Source organism: Podarcis tiliguerta (assembly GCF_965153285.1).
Source record: "Podarcis tiliguerta genome assembly, chromosome: 1".
Classification (NCBI taxonomy): Eukaryota; Metazoa; Chordata; class Lepidosauria; order Squamata; family Lacertidae; genus Podarcis; species Podarcis tiliguerta.
This window is the reverse complement of record NC_139534.1, coordinates 50,551,388-50,577,550: the sequence shown is the minus strand read 5'-3', so window position 1 is coordinate 50,577,550 and position 26,163 is coordinate 50,551,388. Positions and strand designations below refer to the sequence as shown.

The following is a 26,163-nucleotide window of genomic DNA, read 5'->3' as shown; positions in this document are numbered from 1 at the left end:
GATATAGCCAATATTGCTATATTATTCCTTATTCCTCAAGGATCTCAAGGCAATGAGCATGGTGGTTTCCCCTTTTATCTTCACAACAACTCTGTGAGGTAGGTTGGGCAGAGATGCAGTGACTGGCCAAGCAAGTTTCATGGCTGAGTGGATATTTCAAATTGGGCCACCTGTCTCCTAGTCCAATGCACTACATTACTAAATGTGATGGCAGACTTGAGCACAGACCACTTGTGTGCTGCCCCCAGTTGCTTTTTTCCCTGGGTTTGTCCAAAGGAAATGTAAAAATGAAAATAGGGTTGAGGTCTGTAAAACTGCAAAACAGCTGGAGGTTTTTCAAGGTTAGTGGAAAAGACAAGAGTGGAAACAAAAAGTCTCAGTGGGAAATCATGAATAGGTAGATTTCTGCACAGATTTTAAAAAGTTTTTTTAAAAAAACAACAAGTCACAAGAAAGGGTCGTGGAGAAGGAAGGGCTTTGCAATGACTGGGATAAATAGATATTTGAAACGTACCCAAATAAACATTAATAGCACTACGTGATAGCATAACTGCACTTTCCTCCTTAGACTAATTGCTATACTGGAGAGGGAGAATTTTACAGAGGTTTCAGTTGAGAAGGAAAGCCTAAATCTCTCCTCCTTGCATGTTGAAATATTAATAACAACACTCTCCCCACCTCTGAACTGGTATTTAACATTTAAAGTTCCTCCAAGCTCTGACTATTTTGTGGGAAAGATTCAAACACATACAGAAACTTCAGATTTACATAAAGTGGATTAAAGGGCTCTGTTGCCCTAGACTATCTACAGGAAGTGACCATTTTGCACAGTGGTTCCTTCCCCCCCTCCCCATGTTGGTGGAGTGCACAAAAACTTGCCCCACCCATTCCACCCTGCCCCATCCCTATTCTGGGTCCAAAAGGACCTGCGCATTGGCGGTTTCACATCAATTGGACTCGCCTGTACTGTAAAAAAAAGAATTGACGTTTCAGCCACTTGGAAAGTGATGGGGAACAAATTGAAAACTGTAGGGTGATTGAATGCTAACAGGAAAAGGCCAAAACATGCTGCAAGCAAATTAAATGGCGATGAATGCTCCTTGTCATATAAATGTCCCATAAACAAATCAGAACAAGTACTGAGTAAAAACTAGGTACAAGGCCCCCTCAGATGTCGTTTCCCTTGTGCCTTCATGATGATTTATGCTCATAATGGTATCCGGGGGTTGGGCAGGTGGGGGCGTTATAAGTGATCCTGCCTTCAATACTGTTTGCAGCTGAAGATTTTTGGGGGCTTGACATACTGCTTTGTTTCCAATCAGTGAATGTCCCTTAATTTCCTGATGAAATCCTGTACCTTTTCATACAGGTAGGGTATTCCGATTTGTTGTGCTGTAATGCAAGGGTTGCCCCTCAATATGGCAATAAACTCAGACCCTAGGGATCTTAAGTTTATTTTGGATTTGGGGAGGGGATTCATAGGGACAAAATCATTATTTTTTTTTACATCTATGTAGCTGAGACAGGCACAGAAGCCCCATGAGATGAAAAAGTTGGCAACTCAAGAAAACAGGAAAGAACCAACCCTGATTTGCCTTCTGTGCCACCAGGTGTCCCTTCCTCAGCTTCCCTTCAGCCTCCTTCTCCTTGGACTCTCCCCTTCCCAGTAATAATTGCCTCTTTCTCCTCAGTTGCCATGTCCTTTTGCAACAACAGAGGCAGTATATTAATGGCAACAGCTGGAAAGGCATCAGCACAGCTTCTCTAGACCTTAAAATATAAGGGGCACCTCAGCAGTTATTTATTACTGAAAGCTTTTATTATTGAAAATATTTACAGTCCACCCTTCATGTGTAGTGATACAGGGGTGGGGGCAGGTTGCACCATAAACTCAAGTATTTGACTTTCCATTCTGTTTCTTCGCAGAAAAAAGGTAGATATACTTTTGAATAACTGGTGGGTTTTGGTTTTTTAAAAGTATTAGGTGACTTGCACTTAAGCCCTTCGTGTGTTTCATCTATCCACCAGTTTCCTTTTACACATCACATTCATGCACATACACAGACCATTCACCTTGATCACATTCAAAGCCTCACATTCAAAACTCCCCATTCCAGCATACTCCAGGAGACATCCATTAAGAACCCCAATGGACACCTTCACTCACCCCACCCCCCAAATATCCATTGGGGTTTGTCAACCGGCTTCTGAAGATTAATTTCAACCAGCTTACACCCACAAACAACCACGTGCTTCTTCTGCCTTAGGGCACCCACTAGCTTCCGAATGCAACTCCACTATCTTCCCCCCACCAATGTCTGCCACCTTCCCCTAGGCCTGGGTCCCCTCGCTAGGCACCAGCCGTGCTCCCGCTCCACAATTGAACTTGCCTTGTTATCGCTCCGCAGCCAGAAGACCGCCTGCCTTTGTCCATCTGCCAGCTCACCTTCTCCACCAGGAAAGAGTCTGGGCAATGGTGGACATCACAGCTGTTGCTCGCTGTGTCCTGTAGGGGAAGAGGGAAAGGCCCACTCAGTTGCCATGGTAACACAGGTGTCTCATGCCCACAGCTGTGGATGCATTATCATCATCTCCTCAGACCTCACAAATGGTGGCTCCACCTCAGCAGGGATTAATTTGAGTGCTTGTTTATCATTAAAAATATTTATAGAGCAGCCTTCTTCAGTTTGATACCAGGGAGGAGTGCACCATAAAAGTGCTGTAGGGAACCTCCCCCCACCCCCCAAAAAACAAAGCTGCATTTCCCTGTGGGGAGCACTGTGGCGTTTTTTAATGTAACTGACTTGCATAGGTTTGCATATTAAGAGACATACGGTAGAATGTTATGGAGGGAGATATTTGAAAGATAGGAGTTAAAGTGAGTGTGGTGGGCAGGGGCATAGAATGCTGGTATGTGGCAGGTGCTGATTGGCTGAGGGTGAAGTGTGACAGTTAGAACAGGTGTGTGAGAAGGAAAATGGCAGGGTGGAGGGAGGGAGAAGGAGAAGAGTGGCTGGTGTGGATACTAAGGAGCAGTGGGTAGAGTAGGCAGGAATAGGATTTGCATTAGAAATAGAGCTTTAGGCACATGTTATGAAAGCCAAAATATCCAAACAGTGTTACTGAAAACAAAAAATATAATAACTTGCTATATTCAGCTTTTACTTTATTTTTTAAAATTTAATTTCTATACTGCCCTTCACTTGAACTTCACAGGGTGGATTACAATGTAAAAACACAAAAATAGATACCATAATAAACAAAAACAATAATCCAACCCACCCACAGTTTAAAAGGCCATAGGTAAAAGGTAAAGGGACCCCTGACCATTAGGTCCAGTCATGGCCGACTCTGGCGTTTCGGCGCTTATCTTGCTTTACTGGCCGAGGGAGCCGGAGTACAGCTTCTGGGTCATGTGGCCAGCATGACTAAGCTGCTTCTGGCGAACCAGAGCAGTGCATGGAAACGCCGTTTACCTTCCCGCCGGAGTGGTACCTGTTTATCTACTTGCACTTTGATGTGCTTTCGAACTGCTAGGTTGGCAGGAGCTGGGACCGAGCAATGGGAGCTCACCCCGTCACAGTGATTCGAACCACCGACCTTCTGATTGACAAGTCCTAGGCTCTATGGTTTAACCCACAGCGCCACCAGCATCCCTTTAAAAGGCCATAGAATGTTTAATTAGCCACAGGCCCAGAAGAATAAGGGATGCGGGTGGCGCTGTGGGTAAAACCTCAGCGCCTAAGACTTGCTGATCGTATGGTTGGCGGTTCAAATCCCCGCGGCGGGGTGAGCTCCGGTCGTTCGGTCCCAGCTCCTGCCCACCTGGCAGTTCGAAAGCACCCTTAAGTGCAAGTAGATAAATAGGTACCGCTTTATAGCGGGAAGGTAAACGGCGTTTCCGTGTGCTGCGCTGGTGCAGGCTCACCAGAGCAGCTTCGTCATGCTGGCCACGTGACCCGGAAGTGTCTTCGGACAGCACTGGCCCCCGGCCTCTTAAGTGCTGTTGGTCCAGAGTCGGTCACGACTGGCCCATACGGGCAGGGGTACCTTTACCTTTTACCAGAAGAATTATATAGGGTTGCTGTATTTCAATCCAGACAGAAAAGTTGTTGAGTTTTTTCTAGGTTTTTGCAAAAAAGTTTTTGAGCTGTTTTTAAGGGAAATCGCCAGAAATGACACTGCCAACATGGGTTTCCAGATGGTTAATTGCTGGCTATGTCTGGGAAATTCCAGATGTATGGCAATCGTAGATATAACCACAGAATTGTAACGTTGGAAGGGACCACAAGGGTCATCTAGTCCCACCACTTACAATGTAGGAATCTTTTGGCCAACGCAGGGCTTGAACCCACAACCCTGAGATTAAGAGTCTCTTGATTTACCAACTGAATTATCCAGATAAATGTTTTTGCCCAATGACTAAAGAAGTGTAATAAAGGCACCAGGCAAGCCTCCCTGGGGAGAGCATTTCACAAGCGGGGAGCCACCACAGAAAAGGCCTATTGTTGTGTTGCCACCCTCTGGAGCTGTTGCAGAGGAGGTGCATGAAAAAAAGGCCTCCAATGATGATTTCAGGGTCTGGGTCAGTTCATAAGGGGGGGTTAAAGAACAACTCATTAGATGAGTTAGTGGTGGTGTGTAGAGTAAATTTAAAGGACCTGACCCATACAACCTGGCCTGGACCAGGTTGAATCAAAAACATGATTCTTTCTGCTCCCCTACTTGGTCTCTTGCTCTGCTCAGATTAGTTGTCTCCACTAGCTGATGTACTTAGTTGTTTTGCTAGCTCATGACTGAGATTTGCAGGTTGCACCAAATTCCGTTTAGTCAGAAGTGAGTCTCACTAAAAACAAGAGGACTTTTTCAAAGCAAACATGGTGGTTGCCATGCAGGCACCTGTGTTAAATCAAAGCCCCACTCCCAAGGTCTTAAAGCAGATCTATTTTGCGGATTAGGCTGCCCAGTTTCAAATAGCCAGGAGACAAGATTCAGACATCTATGTTACAACAGATGTCATCAGTAGCTCCTCAGATTTCTTTATTTCTGCTGAACAATTTAGTAGGAGGTGAGAGGTTAACTGAGAATCATGTCTTTCTTATACGCAAGCCAGAAAGAAATGGCATGACCCACATAAGGCTAAGCACTCTGAAGTCTCATTAATGGAGAATTAGCCTGCAATCTTATATCTACCTACCTTGGAGTAAGTCTCATTGAACTCAAAGGGTAGAAATGTATGGGATTGGACTGTCAATGACATTTTTTTTAAAAAAAAATAATATAATCATCACCATCCCATTTATTACCTGCGCCTCACTAGCAGGTCACAGGGTAGGTTGCAGCAATATTAAAAAAAACAGCCTTAAAACAGTTTTAAAACAATCTACAGTCACAGCCTGCCCTCTCCCAAGCCAATCTCACAAACTACTCTGCTAATCTTAACATCCGAGAAGGAAGCAGTCATTCAGCTATTTAGTGTCTAAGTAATTTAGGGTTTTAACCACTAGCATGAGCACCTTCAGCTGAGCAAGGAAATCAGCTGGCCAGTGGCGTAGCGTGGGTTGTCAGCACCCGGGGCAAGGCAAGTAATTTGCGCCCCCTAACCAATGGATTTTAGCACTGCGAGTGCGAGCCCCCCTGCACCCCCCACGCTACGCCACTGCAGCTGGCAAATGATGCAGTTGTATTAAAACAGGGGTTATAGGAGTCCTAATTGAAACCCCAGCCTGTAATCTGGGCATTGCATTTTTGACCAGTTGAAGTTGCTGAGTCATCCTCAAGGCACACAGAGAGGATAGCAATAATCTAGTTACCACAGCATGCAATACCATAGCCAAGTCATCTTTGCTCAAAGGGTCTAGAACTAGTGAACTAGCTGGAGCTGGGGAAAAGCACTAGTAGCCACCAAGGCAGCCTCAGTATCAAGTGCCAAAGGTATTTAACACTCTCGTGAAAAATCAAAAGAGCTTGAAAGTCCTTGACTGTGGGTGGATTAAGCCCATGGTACAGTGGTACCTCGGGTTACAGACGCTTCAGGTTACACACTCTGCTCACCCAGAAATAGTACCTAGGGTTAAGAACTTTGCTTCAGGATAAGAACAGAAATTGTGTGGCAGCAGCGCGGCAGCAGCAGGAGGCCCCATTAGGTAAAGTGGTACCTCAGGTTAAGAACAGTTTCAGGTTAAGAACGGACCTCCAGAACGAATTAAGTTCTTAACCCGAGGTACCACTGTACTTTACATCTTAGTACCTGTGAGTGGGTGCAAAAAGGAATTATGGGTAAAATGCATACTAATGAAGTGATCTCATCTGTCAGCGTTTTCATTATTGGCTCCCAAATTTCCATGAAGTTGTGGGGGGTATCTTACCTCCCTTCCTCTTGAGCAAAGTTTCTTGAGCTTTTGCTTCAACTTTCCTCTCTCACCTATCCCAGTCCTACCACTCAGCTGTAAAAATATCCCCTACTGTAACAGAGACCTGGAGCCCCCAGTGGACACCAACAGATGTCTTGATGGGTGATGAAAGCTGGGTCTGTGGCGCTGCCAGTGGAAATTGGCTCAGGTGGCGGATGCCGTCATCCATCAGGGCTCTGATAGCTACTTGGTCATTGGCAAGAAGCCATGGGCTTCATGCAACCAGAAGTGTAATCTGAAGCTCCCTTTGGGGGGGGGGGCGGTTGGACTGGGACTCTTTCATCACTCTGTGCAGTGATCCGGCCGGCTGCTCCAGTCACATGAAGGCTGTTGCCAGCAGAGTGGATCCCAGGCCAGGAAGCATTTTCCTCATCCCTTTGCTCACATACTGAGACAGGATTTTAGATTTTCAGGCTCCTCACTTGGATGTTGTAACAAGCTCCATTGATTTCTTATGGGAGTTGCTTTCAATTGATTCTTGTTAGGACCACAGCTTTCAAAACAACCATAACCAACTTCCAGTTTCTGAAGAAGGACAGGGGGACAGTCTCTCATCTCTCCCACTCTTTGGGCTCAGACCCAAAGCCACTGCACCATATTCCACCCACCCCTTTTGCTCTTATGTTTGTTCTCGGCACACTGAAATGTTCCATGAGTTTTGGGCTACAGTTCTGAGCAAACTGACTTCTAAAAAAATATGTTTAGCCTTGGGCTGCCAAGTTCATAAAAAACCCAAAACACAACTCTGAATAAACGTCATTCGCCTTTGGCAAAAGTCACGATCAATGGGAATTTAACATTTCATTGTACCCTTGCTGTATAATTTAAAAATTCAATCCTTTTGTGATTGTTATAAGGAATAACCCTGTTATAAAAGCTTTGGACATGCATTTATGTATTAATTTAAAAAATTATCACCCGCTTTCTGATTAAAAGTCTCCCAGGCAGCTAACCAAACAATGGTATAAAATCATATTGAAAGATATCAAAAGAGACATGTCAAAAACAGCAAGAGGTTGGGGAAGGCCTGCTTAGTGGCTCAATGCCAATAAGGAAGGAGCCTTGGGCACTTACCTAGAGAGAACAATGAGAGTGCTTATAGGATCTGAAAAAGCAGATACCATAATGTAAAAAGAAATATGTTTTCTTAGGGAAACATGTACCAAGACATTCAGAGCCATTTGCCTTTAAACAGGGAGGGGATACCCCCAAAAGCTGTATCTATAAAAAGAACTAAATGCTGGAAACATTCTTGGGAAAACAGCTGCAAGCCATACTAACAGGTAACCCATTCCGCAGTTGTAGCTGCTACTGGCACAATGAGTCAGGACACTAGAGTCTTGCCTTCCTGGCTCCGTTGGTGCACCTAGGTTAGGTTAATATGGCTGTTGCTCACCCATCTGTGCTGAACCCTGAAGTCTTGTGCACCCTTCCTTGTCTTTTCTATAAAAAAAGAAACCTCCTAAGAGAAAGTGGAACTGGAACTTTTTGCTTTTCCTATTGAAAGAAGTTGCTGCTGGATCAAAGAGCCTGTTTTTCTTATAAAGTTTATATTTACAGGTGACTTCATCCAATTGTTTCTCTCCATTCCCCCAGGTTTCCAATACTGTATACCCATCATATCTATGCTCTTCTTTAAAACCAAGTAGACCATTTCCCCCTATAGATAACAAACAAATTAAAACAGGACTCCTTCAAATAGAGGACTATCCCTTGCAAAGGAGGACATATGGTCACTCTATGCAGAATTTTGATGCCTATAGTTGATGCTTTCCTACCAAAATAGGCTGCCTTATGTATTGCCACCGAGTACTGACAGTTTGAAAGAGATTTCCATATCACAGTACATGGCTAATAGACCCCTCCTTGGGAATGTGCAAATGATGATGATGATGATGATAATAATAATAATAATAATAATAATAATAATAATAATAATAATAATACTTTATTATTTATACCCTGCCCATATTCCCCAGCCCCTCTGGGAGGTTCCCAACAGATATTAAACAGAATAAAACATCAAACATCAAACATCAAACATTAAAAACTTCCCTAAACAGGGCTGCCTTCAGATGTCTTCTAAAAGTCAGATAGTTGTTTATTTCCTTGACATCTGATGGGAGGGCATTCCACAGGGCGGGTGCCACCACTGAGAAGCCCCTCTGCCTGGTTCCCTGTAACTTCACTTCTCGCAGTGAGGGAGCTGCCAGAATCCAATAGTTCTGGATTGTTGCCAGTTTCCCCATAAGACCTTTTTCTCATAGCTCAGGAGCTCAAGTTCAGCTGCAGAAGCCCATAAGCAATCAAAGAAAGGTTGTGTGATCTTGTACTTTAAAAACTACTAATACTGATGTTTCCTAAAGTAAATGTATTGAAGGATAACTACTTCCCCATTTATTCTCGCAGTAGATCACTGACATTTCCATTCGACTGAAAGGAAATTGAGGACCAGCTCCAGAGTCAGATCAGGAAAATATATGAGTGAGCAGAGACTTGAATTCATGCCTAGGTAAGGTAGTGGTTCCCCTTTTGCCACAGAGAGCTGCTTTTGTGGGTGGTACTTGGGAGAGTGCCATCCACTTTCTACTCCCTGCCTGTCCTTTTCTGTGCCACATGAATCCAGTCACCCACTGCAGCCTGCTAAAATTACCCTGAGGGTCTCAGAGCCTTTTCTGATCCACAGATGAGTGTCTTCCATTCTAATCCTTTGTTCCCTCCTCATAACCATGAGGTTACTTCTGATGGCCACAATAAGAGGGTACCCAGGCCTTTCCCAATTAGTGGTGAACCATCTGGCGTGCCCCCAGTACCTCCATATGCTTATAAGTATATGGATCTGCTCGCTCTCTCTCTTTAACGCAGTACCTCAATTTGGTTTTATTTCATTTGCGCTTCCACAGCCCACTTGGCATAGCACACCACAAGCAACTGCAAACTTGAGCAATAATAATAATAATAAATCCTTGCATTGGATTGCTCCTTCCCGTGCTGCCTGCCACATGACTCCCATCAATTTCTGTCAGGGCAATCAGCCAAGCCAACTTTTCGCTAGCTGCTGATGGCAAATTTAGCAGCTGAGTGAGTCTCTCTCTTTCTCTCCTTCTCCTTCCCTGTTCCTGTTGGACCAAGAAAGGAATTAGGTCTTCTTGCCACCTAGAAGGAGGCCATTTCTCATAGTCTGCTTCTTGATGATGGAAGGCATCAACGATATAATGTAACAGCTGTTTTCAGACATCACACCAATTACTGTCTGGTATCCTAGTGGCACCATTTATGTTGGCAAATAAATGGTGGCAGTTTGCAATGGACGTTTCATGGACATCTGTCTATGAAACAATATCCCAGAAGACACTAAGGACAGAGGGGAGAGTTTAATTCAGTGCACATTTAAAGGCAAATCTGTCTAATATGAACTTCCCAAATCAATATTTGGACTGAAATACAGCCATCCTTCAAAATTCTCGCTTCTACAAATTTTGTGATGTAGCTCTCCAACCAAACAAAACTGCATATACTACTGGAATGTGTGCAATAATGCATTTATTGATGGAAACAACATGCAAAAATGTTGCATTAAACTGTGCTTGTTAGGAGAACTTTACACTAAAATACTGATGATTTTCATGACAACTTCAAAAACAATTTTGCAAATTGATGCGGAAATGTGGAGAACTGAATTTAAGATTTGAAAAATGAGAGACTGAGAGAAACCAAAAGTGGCAGATTTTCCCATCCCTAGAAGATACCAGGACAGTTTTGCACAGAGCTATAGGGAAGCTGCCACATGTAGTCAGAGGTAGTGACTGCATTGTGAGCAATAACACTAAGTTCAGAATCTTAGGAATTCAAGAGTGGGGAGCAGCTGGGCAAAAGACCTGGAAGCTTTTGGGCAGAAGTCTTGAGGGTTAGCCCTCCTTTCTCCAGTTCTGCTGGATTTCACCCTAAACATTACTGGGAATGTATGGCTACTGCCCATTCTCATTTTCCCAAAAGGAACTTGCAGTTACCTCTAGTGAAAGCGATTCATGCTTTGACAACATCTTGCTCAACATGTCTCCACTCCCACTCTGGTTCACTGAGTGCTTGCAGTAAGCAGAGAAATGCTGAGTACAATGACATGGAGGCCACACATTTCTTTCTTTAGATGTTACAGGAAAAATACTTGGGGGGGAATGTGGATTGGGGGTAGACAAGTATCTCCCATAACATCTATTCTGTTAGGTTTGGTAGACATTTCTGGGCAGAGTCTGGACCATTCTCATCATGTGGAGCCAAATTTGAGATTGTCTTCCATGGAAAGCCATAAGTAGTTGTTAGGAGAAGTCCAGGCTCTTCTCACAAAAGGCTGATTTTATTTTACCCCCCATCCCGGGTCTTGGAGCATCAAGCCTGGTGGGAGCCTCAAGGCATTTCTGCTACTTGGGTCCAAGTTACAGCTGAGACAGCATCACATCCTATACTGTGCACAGATCCATTTGACTTACATCCTCATGTTACATTTGGACTAGTGCTGTGCTGAAATTAGTCCCTTGGTTTCTTGAAAGTGTTCTTCCTTTGCAAAAGAGGCTTCCATTTCTCTGCCTCACTCATAGGATGTTTTATAATTTATTTATAGTTTTGGTGAGTGCCGGGTTGCACACAGCGTTCGAAACGCCCATTGTTCTAAGCACGTTTTGCGACAGGGAATTTCATTAATGCAAGCAGTTTCTGAGCTCTGGGCACAGTATTGTGCCTAAGATTTCAAATTAAAACTGTCACTGCCGGAAGGAAAGGGGGACCTTTTTTCTGTCTCCCCACTTCCAGCCACTCTCTGAAGACTGGAGAAGGTACCCTCTTAAGAATATTAGGGGGGCAGACAGGGGAAGCATGGCTTTGCTTTTGCAGTCTTCAGATAGGACTAGACCATATGAAAAATGCACATAAGATTTTAGCTGCAGTTCATTCATTTTCAGCTTTGTATTCTTTTATAAAAAAACATGCCTAGACACTCCGTTGCAGTGCCCATAACCTAGGTTTAAGGTGCCATTTATTTCCTAGCTTTCATATCTCAGTTTCTAACACTGGTTGCACATACCTTATTGTTATGAGATAGCCCAGGTTTCTATATGCGCTTTTCTTTTCTTTATGAATCTTTCCAGCTCTCTGCAGCCTCCCCAGTGGGTGCTTTCTGTTCTGAAAAAACTCCAAGGGCATGCTCACTGATTTTGTTTATAAGGGGAATTCTTTCTTTTACCTTTCGGCACTGTTTTGTTTTAAAATAAAATAAAAATATTCTTCTTTTTAAAAAATAGCACAGCCTGACAGCACTCAGGTACATGATATGCAGCCTCCTCTTCTTACCAACTGACAGGAAATCTAGCTGAGGACATTGTGGAGTTTTCAGGAAGCAGTGCACCTTTGGAAAGCCAAAAAACGCTGACCAACTGGCTGGTAGTTAGAAGGACAAAAACCATAGTGGAGGTGTCTGCTCTCCACTAAGTGGGCTGCAAGCAGAACCCTGAAGGGGAGAGACATGCTTGATTTGTGTTTGAATCCAAGACTGTGGCTATGGAAGGAGCAATGCCTTTTGGCGCTTTTAATATCGTGAACCCCTCCATTGTAGACTCAGGTTGTATATATGTGTAAATAAACCATATATCCAGAAGATACCACAGTCTCCGCCGTCCCTCATTCCAAGGAAATCAAACCCTGGGTAAGCCTGGAACCTCAGGAGTCTTGCACTGCTCGAGTCTTGCACAAAATCCCTTGGCCACCTCAGAGTACGGTAAGCACAATAAACATTCTGCACCCAACCCGTAAGAATTTCACCAAATCCCCCCTCCCCTTTGATATTTTTCAAATGCAATTACTTTTCTCATCAATTGATGGAAGATGGTGGAGAGTGGGGGAAGGCAGAAGAAATTTTTGGCAAAGCACTAATTGGGACATACAGGCTTGTTTCTTCAGTGGCTCTGTAGCATCTATCCTTTGAAGCAGGTGAGAAAAATCCACTCTCCCACTTTGGGTTCCAGTGAAACATGTGAGCAGAGGCGCTTGTCAAGGCTGTGGTGGGAACCAGCTGCTACTGTTTTTAAGCACATGCTGAAATGGAAACCCTGGTTCCAAGTGCTCCCCATTTCCCTCCTCCATTCCAAGTCCAGATGGTTGCAGCCCAGCTGTAGCCCTGAGTTCTCTGCTTCTTAATGCAAACAGTAACATCTGCCCAGACATTGAGACTGGATGGATGGAGTGGAAGCACAAGGGGGGGGGGAGAGGTTGGAAAGAGGACACGTAAAACACTGCATGTGAAAAATGTAGCCCTTTTGCACAATTTAAGATGAAGCAGTCACTACCCGGCCCTGGAGTTTCTCTCTCTGGTAGGCCAACTGAGCAGTGAATTTAGCCGCAGCACAATGTGTCTGGAAGAAAGAGCCTGAAATCAACCCTAAGTGCTGCTGCTGTTCCTTTATTAGAATCTAAGAGATGAAGGGAGGGTTGCCTGGAAAAAACAGTAATCTTCACACCAGCCCCGACAGTGATGATTTGGTGACCACACGATTCCACATGTCTCAGAAAGAAGGGAGCCAGAGGAGGACTTCACTCTCCATGATGTGGTATTATGACTGAGTTTCGTGATGGCGTTAGTACTGGGAAGTTCTGTGACTATTGAAAACTTGAGAGAAAGGGAGAGGGAAAGGAAGAAATAGTGGAGGAACCCACCGCCGCCCCAGAATGAACAGTTGCTGTAAGTTTGTTGTACGTGACAAGCAGGGGGATGGATGTCTGTGTACGCCTGCAGTCCCCAGATGTCCTCTCACCACATGATTATCCTCCCCAAGGCTGTGGTAGGGAAGGGGGATCAGAGCAACCTATATTTGGATGGGGGATGTTGAAAGCCTTGTTCTTTACAGGCCTGCCTTGGGTTGGGTGGAGGGGGGGAGTGTTTTTTTGTGGCCAGATCCAAGGCAAGATGGTTCCAATCACTGGCACTGCCCTAGCAGCAAAGGTGCTGATCCACAAAGCAAGCTCACCCTGTGGGTATTACTGCTGGAATTGCAACTCTACTGGTAGTAGTTAATTATTCCACTGCAGGGCTTAGAAAACATAACATACTAGGAATACATTATAGAAGAAGAATCATGTTAACATGTCATAATAGAAGGCAAAGGAAGCCTGTGGCACAGTAAGAATTGTGGGGGCTTATAGGTTGGTTGGTGCTAGCATTTGGTCATTGCAGGTATGTTAGCAGAGGAACAAAATTGCAATGGACTCTCCACCAATTTTAGAGGGGAAATATAGCAGTTGTGTGCTTCTCATGGACATTGGATTGTCCACTGTGATGACAAGTGCTGGACTAGATAGGCTCCTGGGTTGATCCAGCAGGGCTCATCTTACCTGTGTACACCCAGCTTTGTACTATCTACACTAGTTGACGTGATATACCTGTAGTTGTGTACGTTGAAAAGGGACACTTCTCAGCATGCTGTTTCTAATTCTTTTTAAATCAGTTCGTTAAACCAGTTCTTTAAGTTACACTGAAACACTCTATAGTACATTATTACTGTGAGAACCATTTTAAAATGAAATACTAAAAATGATGTTGGCAGTAATTAAAAACTCGGCAAAAACAAAGCCAAACACCATGCTGCTAAGATGTCACTGAGTGATACGAGATGTTTTTAAAACCAGCATTTAGATTTGTGCTCACATGCCTTTTTATTCAAGAGCTGTTGCATAGGTACTTCAGTATACAGTGGTACCTCAGGTTAAGTACGTAATTCACTCCGGAGGTCCGTTCTTAACCTGAAACTGTTCTTAACCTGAAGCACCACTTTAGCTAATGGGGCCTCCTGCTGTTGCTGCGCCGCTGGAGCACGATTTCTGTTCTCATCCTGAAGCAAAGTTCTTAACCTGAGGTACTATTTCTGTGTCAGCGGAGTCTGTAACCTGAAGTGTATGTAACCTGAAGCGTATGTAACCCAAGGTGCCACTGTATATTTTTTAACGGTCCTAGCAAAAATTAAAAGATGAGCTTTAAAAAGTACACTGAAAAATGGTGCTGATAAGTCAAGATGTGTTCCACTATGCTTACTGCCAGATGTCACTTAGCACTCTACTTCCAAGATTCTTTAATGCAATTTTTAAAATAATAATAATAATAATAATAATAATAACTCTGCATATACATCTGATGCTATCTCCTGTCTGACTAGTATTGGGCAGGGGGTGAGGGCAGAGATCTTCTTCTTTAGAAGCATCCCTTCATTTTTTTGTATTTTGTTTGTAGGAGAGGAACATGTAGGGGACAACATTATAAATGTCTATATCCATGTCACAGTTAACCACAAATAACAACAAACTTTTCCATCACCAGGGCCCCTCTTAGAGCTACACCATTGGTTGGAGGAACTCAAAACATATTTCATTGAGTCAGGGACATGGAACAGTCATGCACATAAGCTACACAGGCCTAAAACAATATAACAGCAATAGTAATTCATGCAAAATCTTTTGGTTGGCAAGAATGCATTTGCTAAGAGTCTCACAAACTTGATTAGGAGAGCTTTAAAGTAGATCCTGGGGGGAGGGAGACAACATTACAGTTGATAGAAGAACACCTGATACTGGGAATAATAGCTTCATTAATGCACAGGAAAATGAGGTGGTGCTCCAAAAACCTGCTAAAGGGCAAGAAACTACAATAAGGAAATAGCTGGAGGGAATGACTCATGGTTTCAGTTGTCTCTACACAAATGCACAGAGTATGGGAAACAAGCAAGACAAATTGGAGCTTTAAATCCAGCATAGCAAATAGATGTTCTTGGGCGACAACTCCCATCAGCCCCAGCCAATGTAGCCAGTAGTCAGAAATAATGGGAGCTGTAGTCCAAAACATCTAGAGTGCACAAGATTGGGCACAGCAGATCTATGCCCACTGCTGAAGGTCAAGCCAAGACCCAACAGCCCTGCTCACTGACAGAAGCCTCTTTGATTCAGCAAAGGTTTCCCTGAGTGGAAAGGGGGGTGGGAAAGACAATTTTTGCTGATAACTCTGCAGCCCCCTGTGTATCCCTAAATCTGCTCCAGGAGGGTTGCAGGGACCCTTTGGAGCAGAATAGGAAGCAACATGCTGGTGAAGGGAACTGCAGGATTAAGACCGAATTTGAAGAAAAGAAAAGAAAAGAAAAGGCCATGTTATTTGTGGTACATAAAACATGACTGCATTGCTTGTGCTGGGCCAGCAGAGGCAGCTGCCATGTGGCTTGGATAGCTAGCATAAGATGAAGTTGTGGCTGCCTGTGGACTGCTCTGATTTCTTGTGTTCTGGATGCACACACCTTTAAAATCACTGTGCAGACCTCCACTACCCTTCCATGTCCATGTTTCTGGCTTTTGGTTTTGGCCAGTGATGTCACCTCACACTCTTTCCATCACAATAATTGCTGCCTCCCTGCCTTTCTTGATTTGGAGTCATCTGTGCATGAATGAATAGGCATCCTTATTCCTGTTTTCGTCGGTCAACTGTTTTCTTCTTCAGCTCTTGTGACTGCTTTCTCTTCCTGGTTCTCAGACTTCAGCTCATTTTGCTCTTGGCTTGATGAAAAGGAAACACAGCTCTTCAAGGGATGGGCTTGAGTTGTAAAATTCCTATCTGTGGCCAAAAAGCATTTCCAAAACTATGGATTGGTTGAGTTCCCAAACACCAATGCAAATATTATTTCACAATTTAGAAATACAATAACATAACAAAAAAAATCTATCTGTAGTGAATTAGGGACCAAAGGCCTTGAAAGCAGTGAAACACTAACTGAATCTCCTTTTTGCCCCTGTCAAACAGATTATTAGGAGGACAAGAGAAGGAGGTGCATCTCTTCATTCATTTAAACTACTCACCCACTCAAGGAGAAATTTGGGGTGCTTAGAGCACTTTGACTTGTTGAGTATATGACTAGGACATTCTCTTGTGCCTGTAGTGGGGATGGATCTCACTTTCTCATTTTTCCAATCTTAAAATCAGTTTTTAATATTTCTGTATAAATGGTATAAATAGTTAGTGACCTTTAAAAAAACATCTTAAATGTACATCTGCTCTAATATACATATATGTGCCTGTAATTTTGCCTAATATAAACATTTCCCCCTAAAATAATATAGGTTATTTCCCCTAAACTTATGCATTCTTGTATGCTATTTTAACAAACATATGCATTTCTTTTTGTCCCTAATGGTGGGGCAAACATGCACGAGAGCAGATTCCTAGGTGCAAATTTGCTTTAAGCTGCTTCTCAAGAAATGGGCATATCAAAATCTCTTGTTCCTGCCTGCTGCCAGTTCCCCACTGCAGTTCATCCACTGCATCATTCACATCAGTTGGGGTTTCCATAGGTATGCTTTCCCTCTCAAAGACATATCCAGAACATAGGATGCTGCCTTATACTGAATCAGTCCATCTAGTTCAGTATTGTGTACACTGACTGACAGCAACTGTTCAGAGAGTTCTTCAGATAGGAGTCTTTCCTTGAGGTGCTGGAGATTGAACTTGATGCAAAACAAATGTTCTGCCACTGAGCTATGACCTTTCCCAAGAGAACCTTGGAACCCCTGGGGAAAGTTCAGCCCCCCTGCCTACCTGCTGCTCTGACCCCTTTCAACCCAACTTTCCAGAGCAGAAGCATGTCGTTCCAACCTAAAATACCAAATCTATTCCAAATATACAACCAGGGGGAACAGATAGGTGAGTTAATCTCAGCTGGGGCAAGAGAGCAGTGAGCTAATTTGTTCTGGAAGTAACAGTAGACACTCTGCTGCACGTGCTGCTGCAGTGGCCAGTTGGGAAAATAAAAAGCAAGCCTCCAACCTCTATAAAATCCTAAATTGGGGTCATTCCCTTTTTAGACGGCCACACTGGAAGATAAAGCACATGTGGCGCTCACTTGCCAAAAGGATTTTATAAGAATGCAGCAGGAACAGACAATTGTCTAATGGGCAACAGATGGTCAATTTTATTCTAAAAGCTGCTTTAACAGCATTCCAGTCTAAGCTGTATTTATTAAGTAATATAGAGTTTGTATAGTTTTCTTTTTCAGGAAAACAACAACACTATGAGATGCCCAGAAGAGGGGACATCAGGGTTTCACTGCCACTAGTACCTTTTACCAAATGGAATCTGTAGAGAAAAAACGTGTCTTTTAGCTTCCTTTCTGTTCAGTGCCAGCAGCTGTATATTTTTCTCTCACAGGCCTGGGCTGAGCCATGTGTGCATTTGCTTTCTGAAACCCCGCCAACATTTAATCCCCTCCCCCAATAATTCTTCACATCCTGTCCCCTGCTTATCTTCCCATGGAGCACACGTTCAGTGTTGAAGGGGACATCCCCTTCAGCAATAGAGTTCATTGTCTCCTGAATCTGTGGGCAAAGGATGGAAAATGAGGTGTGTGTCTAAAGTAAGCATTAGAATGATGTTGTCCAGAGCCAGCCTAGTTCCCTATACATTTTTTTTATATAAGCAACAATAACCATTCTGCCAACCTCTTGGTTACTAGAGTTGCAAACATTTTATAGGCAAGTTCCTAAAAATCATTGTGTTTAAAGCTGGGTCAATACCACACCTAAAAATATTCCTCCGCTACAAAAAACAGGGACTGGTTGGGGGCTACTCTTTTGATGGTGGTGATGTGGGTAATTGCACCAAACTTTCTGAGAAGGTAACTTACCTTACTGAGTCCCACCAAGCCATGCAGCTGGTGGGAAGCTGTGGAGAAAATCTCCCATTGACTGCACTTTGTGAAATATAGTCATACCTCGGGATACAGCCACTTCAGGTTGTGTTTTTTTGGGTTGCGGACTGCCGAAACCTGGAAGTACCGCAATGGGTTACTACCGGGCTTCAGCAGTCGCGCATGCACAGAAGTGCCAAATTGCAACCCGCGTGTATGCAGACGTGGGTTGTGAACGCTGCGGGTTGCAAACATGCATCCCACACAGATCACATTCGCAACCCGAGCTTCCACTGTATCTTGGACGCAATGCAAAAGTGTTACAATGTGGCGTCACTTCCAAGGCATTGCACAAAGCACAGCTAGCAGGAAGCAGCAAAGAGAGCCTTGTTGTGTTGCTTGAAGGGGCATGTTATTTTTTTATGGTAAAAAAGCGTGGGGGAACACTTGCACCACCTCCTTGTAAGATCGGGATGGGGAAGAAATTTAATTCCATTCACATTTAAAGGCAAATCTACCTAATCTGCACTTTTCAAAACAACGCACAAGCTGAAATGCAGCCATCCTTCAAAATTCACACTTTGTCCAAATTTTTGCAGTACTGTCTTCCAGCTAAATAATATGGGCAAAAATAAATATGCTATGGTAGAAATGTGGATAAAACTGCACATATTAGCAAAACTAATAGACAGAAACATGTTACATTAAGGAAAACTGATCTGCAAAAATGTGTATGCTTAGGCAACATTGCATACAAAATTAGGTGACATTTGCCCTAAAATGCTGGTGAATTTCCATGAGGACTTTTTTTTTTAAGGAATGAATTTACAATGTGATGTGGAAACATGCAGCTTAAAATTGGAAAAATGAGAAATGGAGAGAAACTGAAATGGACGGATTTATCCATCCCTATTATGAGTGTGCCACAGGTGAATTCTCATCCCTCTGATTGGTTCTTTGTCTCTAAAATGGGAATGATAGGCATCTAGGTTGCAGAGCTGTTTTGAGATCAAACAACGTATTGTGAAGCTCTTTGGTGCATTAAAAACAACAACACAGCACCATTCTTTCTGCAAAGTACAGGCAGTGGAAATAAATAGGAAAATGAACAGGAAAATATAGGCAAATGGGGCCAAGAGTCCCCAAAGAGAAAGGAGCTATAAAGAATGAATATATTTTGTTCACTGGCAGCTAACCTTTTGAGCAGCCATTTCTAAATTTTCTGTATATTTATATAGTCAAAAGGACTAGAAATTTACCAGCCACACAATATTTCTAATAATTATGGTAATGATGGTAATAAGTAAGACACACATCCCCAGGATCCTAACAAAATATTAGAAATTAATAGTATTAGAAAGCCAATCCTATGGAATTTATATTATATTAAGAACTGTCCTCCACCCTGCGCATGCTAAAGTCTAAAAGTATTTCTTACAATTCTTCTTAAGTCTCAACTAGGGACTCACAGCACTTTACACTGGGGTTTATTTTTACTTAGTCCCCCCCCCCACCTTTCATGTTTTTCCCCTGCCAAAGATTCTGGTAAACTTCAGATGAGATCTGGTCTTGATTTCCGCCACAGATTTTTGGAGAATGTTACGTAGAGGACATGATGGCTGCAATGGAGAAATATCAACCGTTGTTTATACATACCCATTCACTTTCTAAACAGCTGTGAATAAAAATACTTTCCCACTTGTTAGTGAGACAAGGGATGTGGGAATAGCTAGCTGGGGAATGACGTACTGATGCTCCCCGCCACCACACACCCCCAGCTTGGCTTCATGTGACTTTCCTGTAACCTAAATGTCACACTGCTAAGAAAAGGGCTGTGATGCAGAAGTTTCTGTTCCACAGGAGACAGGCTCATTGTTTCAGAGCAGCCTTTACCTACCTGGTGCCCTCCAGATGTTTTGGATTACAACTCCATCATTCCTAGCCACAGACCCTCCAAGTGTCCCTATTTTCCAGGGGTGTCCCTGATTTAGAGAAGCCATCCCAGTTTCTGATTTGATCCCAGAATGCCCCACTTTTCCTCAGGATGTCCCTGTTTTCATCGGAGAAATGTTGGAGGGTATGGAGTTATCCAACCCCTGAGCTGTCTGAAGGCAATCCTGTATAGGGAAGGGGTTTTTTATGTTCAATGTTTTATTATGTTTTTATATATGTTGGAAGATTCCCAGAGTGGTTGCAGCAACCCAGTAAGTTGCTTTGGGTATAAATAGTAAAATTATCATTATGGAATGGGACATCCCCATTTTCATTGGAGAAATGTTGGAGGGTAGGTAGCCAGCATGAAAAGGAGCTAGAAGACCCTTACCCCCCCCCCCACTAAATTTCAATGAGAATTTCTAAGCATGGTTAGGCAAAGCCCTGACAGTGTAGGCAATTTCCTTACCCAGAAGAACATCTACTCTGAAGAACATCTGGCCCTGTGGTGTGTACATCTGACCCAGTGTGGTGTAGTGGTTAAGAGCAGTATATTCGTAATCTGGGGAACCAGGTTCGCGTCTCCGCTCCTCCACATGCAGCTGCTGGGTGACCTTGGGCCAGTCACACTTCTCTGAAGTCTCTCAGCCCCACTCACCTCACAGAGCGTTTGTTGGGGGGGAGGAAGGGAAAGGAGAATGTTAGCCGCTTTGAGACTCCTTCGGGTAGTGATAAAGCAGGATATCAAATCCAAACTCTTCTCTTCTTCTCAGTGTGAGACAGAGGAGCAGACAGCAGAGGTCTGGCTTGGGCTGCTGCCATTTTAGCAGTAACAAATGAATTGATCTGAGGGGTGTGTGTGAGTAAGTGGGGCAGAAGAGTGATTAACAGGGAAAAGAAAGAGGGCAAGGGATGGCTCTGAAGATCAATATAAAATTTGGGTGTGGCTGGGTGAGCTGAAAGGGCAAATATGTGGGGGGCTGGGAAGACAAAGTTTGCCAGCTCTTGTGCCCAGTGCCAGAAGCAATTGCTTCAATTTGCCTAATGACAGAGTCAGCTCTGAGTTCAATGCCCACTACAGATGCCAGTGAAGCTTGTTGAATCAGGCCTGGAGATTCCTTAGGGGGCTCATAATGCTAACACCAAAGAAGAACCCAGCAGTGCACATCCTCCAAATTCTGATCTGGTTTAGATTCCAATTCAAATCAGAGAAAAATTCCCAGCTTACTCCCTTTCACTCAGCCAGCCCTATATCTCCAAAGCCCCTCTAAGACTTTTCTTGAGCACCCAAGGATGTCAAATGCAGACAAGGATCAGGGAGGGTTACAAAACTCCCACAATCCCTGGGTTGCTTTTACCACTGCACCTATGGAAGCTTATGAGGAGGCCCTCTGCAAAGAGTGGATCGCAGGTATAGTTTCTTTAATTCTCCCCATAATTCTATGTCTCTCTAGAGAGATAAAAAGGCTGCATCCATTAAAAAACCACAGCTGCACAGGTCCCTCTTGCCTCAACAAAGATGAAGTCTGTGTTTGTGAGTCACAAGTTGCGCAGGCCCAAGATGAAGAAAGAGAATGCTTTCACAGGGCCAGTCCAAGATATCTTGCTGTCTAAGGCAATCGACAAGATGACATCTCATTCCAGGCCAAACTGGGCTGGCTTCAGCAGTGATGATAGGATAGCCTCCTCTACTTCATCTTAATGCAGCAGCTTATGGGATCTAGAATAGGTCATGCAACATACACAACACCATCCTCTAGCAGAGGGGAATGGCCTTGGGGCTTAGAAAGAACAGCCAAAACACTGCTCCACAGCACCTGCCACCCTTGCCCTAATGGCAGGGCCAGCTATGTGTCTTCCTTGCGCCACAGGTTGGAATTACTACAAGAGCATTGGTGGCCTTTTGACCCTAGATGGTATTGCAATACTTTCCATTCCAAGCAAGTTATTTCAGCAATCCCAGTTTAAGGCTTTTTTCAGAGATTGTCACAGTGCAGAGGATTGTTCGTTTGGGTTCCAGAATAAGTTCATTTCCTCTGCTCCAGAGAAGTCCAGTCCACACCCTTTGACCATAATATTTCCGAGCTCAGCTGTGTCACAGGAAAGAAAAGACAAGCAAACAAACCTGATGTCTGAGCTTACTTGTTGGCTAGTTAAGACTTAAAAAAACAACCCCTCACAACTCTTAGTTAAAACCATCTGCTGGAATCTTCTGAGTAGTTTCTTTGACCAGGCACACTAGGAAGGGACAGTGAGCCCATCCCATGGCGTGCCCCCCCCCCCGACCAGCAGATGTTCTCATGGGCCGAAGAAATGGTTGGCAGAATTCAATTCACTGGAAAGATGTGGAGGAAACCAAAGACAGGAGAGAAGCATAATTCCTGCAGCTGCAAAGAGTGAGACAACAGCTGCAAACACAAGCAGTGTAAAATCTGTATTGGTAATCCTGCCACAATACAGCAGCAGAAGCCAGAGGTGAAAGACAAATGAGGCAAATGAAAATGGATGTAAACTGTGTGAGTGATTATATTTTATTCAGGGCAACTTTCTCCCCAGTGTCTATGCCTACTTAAGCTCCTCTTGCTATCTGAGTAATATTGGGGAAAAAGCATCTCACCTTGTTCTTCATCCATGTTTTACTTTAATTTTATGTGTACGAATGTATGAAAAGCCCTCCAGGATCAGACCAAAAGTTCATCTAGTCCAGCATTCTGTTCTCACGAAGGCCAAGCAGATGCTGATGCTGCTTGCTTGCTTGCTTGTTTTTATTTATATACTGCCCTTCCTCTTGACAAACACAACATAATAAGTGCAGCAATAGTACACAGTACTTGAAGGCACTTTGAAAGCAACACAACTAAAATAATAGCAGTATACAATGATTTGTTGGAAGTATATGAGATAGTTGAATAGGTGTACGATGTCATCGGTATAGAATTTTTAAGGAACATCTTCTCACATGTACAGATCCTAATTTGTAAGGTTTAGAATCCCAAAGTGTATTCCAGTTCTTTTCCTTTATATAAATATTCACATCCTTTTCTCAAGTGAAGTTTAAATCTGATAATGGGCTTGTTGTAATATCCTAAAGGTCATGATATATAGCTGATATGGGGACTCTGCCTCTCTGTCCTTTATTTAAGGACAGTTCATTTGGAATTGGTTAGAGGTCTTTGAATTATCTACTTTGATCAGAACAGAAATTAAGAAGGCCAGGTGGGTCTGCAATCCTCCTGTCTCTAGCTGGAAATCTGACTTGAGGGTTCTGCTGTGAAGAAATGTGGGTGTCAGGGGCAATAGTTGCTTTTTAAATGACAGCTAAAGAAATATTATTTTTACTAGGGGGTCCGCTCACCAATGCCACCTGCCCCTTTGTTAATCAGCTTCCCCCTACAGTTGGCCAAGCCTCTTCCCTTTACATCTCTCTCACACTTCATCTATCCCCTCACAGCTCACCACAACCTCCATCCTTTTTTAAAGGAGGGGGGAGATGCTTCACAGAGCTCAGTTCACAGTGCTGTGAAGTGTCATTCGCCCCTGCAGCCACATTTTATAAGGCAGGACCTTGTTAGCAGATCTTGCAGCTTGGATGAATTAGATTAGAATAATCATTTAGAGTTTCTGGAGTTTAAAGGCTTTATTCATGGAGATTAGAAAGTAGTAGACATTTAGTCTGGAGAGAAGAACAAACAAAGTGGCTTGGCTTTTAGGGGTGGGGTTAACTTAGACAAAGAGGCTTACAAAGGAGTGCTATCTAGATTGCTGGACAAACAATGCACTCATGTGGTTCAAAGCAACACATGCACTCACTACAAACTCAAGAGAAGGAAATATGTTTCCTTTACTAGCAGGCTAGCAGCCTGCTCTGTAAGCACCTCTCCTACTTTGTTAAACGCCTGCCACCAGTGCTGCTTCCTCACTCTCTTGTCTGCTGTATTTTTTGGTTTTTATGTATATAGGAGGAAATGACAGCATGAAAGGACAGTATATATAACAATGAAAACATCAAAACAGACAGTACAGAGCAAATGAAGCCAAGTTTATGAGTCTAAGACTTTGCAAGATCAGACATGGTTCCTAAATTTCAAACTTGGCCATTAATCTACTTCACAAAATGACCTGTGCTGGGTTCTTCACACATTATGAAAGGAAAACAAACTTTACCTTTGAGTGCTGCATATAATTGGAAGTTCCCTGAAGCATGTATCATACTGTACATGTGTTCCAAACTGCATCTTTTTAAATATTAATTTTGTGGTTTTGATGTGTACAATATGGGTACACGCTAAAAACGTAACACATGGAGCAGCCCTTAAACACAAAATCTTCTATTTAAACTTTACCCATGTTCTGCAGGCAATCTCTGTAATATGTAATAGCTAGAACAATATGTCCTTATAGAGAGCAGGCAAGTTGCATGGAGCATTTAGGAATAGTCACAGCTTGTACTGATGACTTTGGCAAGTCAGCCCGTGGACTGAAAGAGAGCAAGGTTCTACCAATGTACCCATGAAACTCAACCAACATGGGTGCATCCTGGTTTAAATACCTGGGCATTTCCTTCATCTTTTTCCAGTCAAACAAATCCCTGTATGTTTGGTTTCCACAAGTATGAGTCAAAGAAAATTAGTATTAGGAGCAAGTTACATTTTTATCATGCTCAGTTCCAGCTGATTCTAATCAAAAATGCACCCAAACTTCCCTTTGGAATTACTAGTGGCTTGCTACTGCTGGCCAATCCTAACTGCTACAGAACTTTCCAACTCCCCCTTTATATCCTTTCCATGTCAAAGAAATTATATATGACATCAAATAAATTATATATGACATCAAGTCACCACCCTTTCTTCTATAGCCAATTAGCATGCCAAAACTGGAATGGAAAAGGATGCCATTGAAAAGATAAACTGTGGATCAACAAAGGTCCTCAATGCCTGGCATATTCCATGGAGTTTCAGAACTGATATACAATACAGTGGAACCTCAGGTTAAGAACTTAATTCGTTCCGGAGGTCAGTTCTTAACCTGCAACTGTTCTTAACCTGAAGCACCACTTTAGCTAATGGGGCCTCCCGCTGCCACCGCGCGATTTCTGTTCTCATCCTGAAGCAAGGTTTTTAATTCAAGGTACTATTTCTGGGTAAGCGGAGTCTGTAACCTGAAGCGTTTGTAACCCGAGGTACCACTGTAATGGATTTTTTTTTTTTTCTGGACAGGTGAAAGAATAATCCTTCTGGAACTACTGAATCAAGTGTGAAATTACTTACAAAGCAACTTATTGCACAGAGTTACCTATACATTCACAATCCTCTGAAGTTCTTCTATTTATACTGCTTACAGATGTGACAAGGTAGAATGGCTGATTTAGACTTAAGAGGTTTCCTGAATGTGTCCCTTTATGATTCCAATCAATTTCCTAGCCTCACCTGCTTTTATTTGCATTTGACACGCTGTCTGTTTGACCAACAAATAATGTTCTGGACTCTCATCCTGTGACTTACTGTGTCCGACTGCACAATGTAAACAAGTTCAGATCTGTTGCTTGGACAGGGTGAATTAAACAGAGTCTGTGTATACAGGGGAATCCTCTCTGTGAAGCCTAGAATCAGCCTAGTGTAAAGAAGACTTTTGCTGGCTTGCTCACCTGGAAGCTGTGCAAACCAAAGTGAAGAAGAGGAACTGGTGGGCATCTAAGTAAGATGGTGCAGCTTTATCCTGCAGGGAATATCAGGCAGTTAGGCAACTCTGAATGGGACTTCACATCTCCAATTGGTTTAAAGCCATAGCCTCTTCCTGCCCCATGTCTCCTCAAATATTGGAGATCACCTGCTCTTAGTGACTGAATGGAGCCCATGGCTGCCTCTTTCCTGTACAAGAGGTCCCTCTGGAGAGGTGTGGCCAAAGTTGGAAACTGGCTTTCACATTAGGTGGGGGGGGGGGAGAGGAATAAATAAAATGAAAGGCAAGCTGTTCATTGCAAATGGATGAGAAACCTCTTGAACTTGCAGAGTGAATCTAAATATCAAGGGTAGGTTAATGGAGGTTTGATCACTACCACTTGCAGCCGAGCACAGTACCCAGATCACTTGCTTTAGCATGCTAAGATCATTGCAGGGGCC

The 26,163-nt window shown here is 43.3% G+C and overlaps 2 long non-coding RNA genes across 5 annotated transcripts in view; one reads left to right on the top strand and one right to left on the bottom strand.

The window, feature by feature from the left end:
* The window catches only part of LOC310673224, a 34,437-nt gene extending 31,542 nt beyond the window's left edge, over nt 1-2,895 (bottom strand). Inside the window, exons 1-2 of one of the 2 annotated variants that reach the window (XR_014508921.1) lie at nt 2,835-2,895; nt 2,391-2,506 (exon numbers count right to left, since the gene is read on the bottom strand). This is a non-coding gene — a long non-coding RNA (uncharacterized lncRNA). The other variant, XR_014508922.1, reaches the window with a different exon arrangement.
* A 1,191-nt stretch (nt 2,896-4,086) lies between these two features.
* On the top strand, nt 4,087-12,062 carry LOC310673229. Of its 3 annotated transcripts, none has more exons than XR_014508924.1 (3): nt 4,087-5,203; nt 8,823-8,925; nt 11,708-12,062. It is a non-coding gene; the product is annotated as an uncharacterized lncRNA (long non-coding RNA). The 3 variants fall into 3 exon arrangements; XR_014508925.1 differs by lacking the exon at nt 4,087-5,203 and adding an exon at nt 5,669-5,934; XR_014508926.1 differs by lacking the exon at nt 4,087-5,203 and adding an exon at nt 6,373-7,973.
* The last annotated feature ends 14,101 nt before the right edge of the window (nt 12,063-26,163 follow it).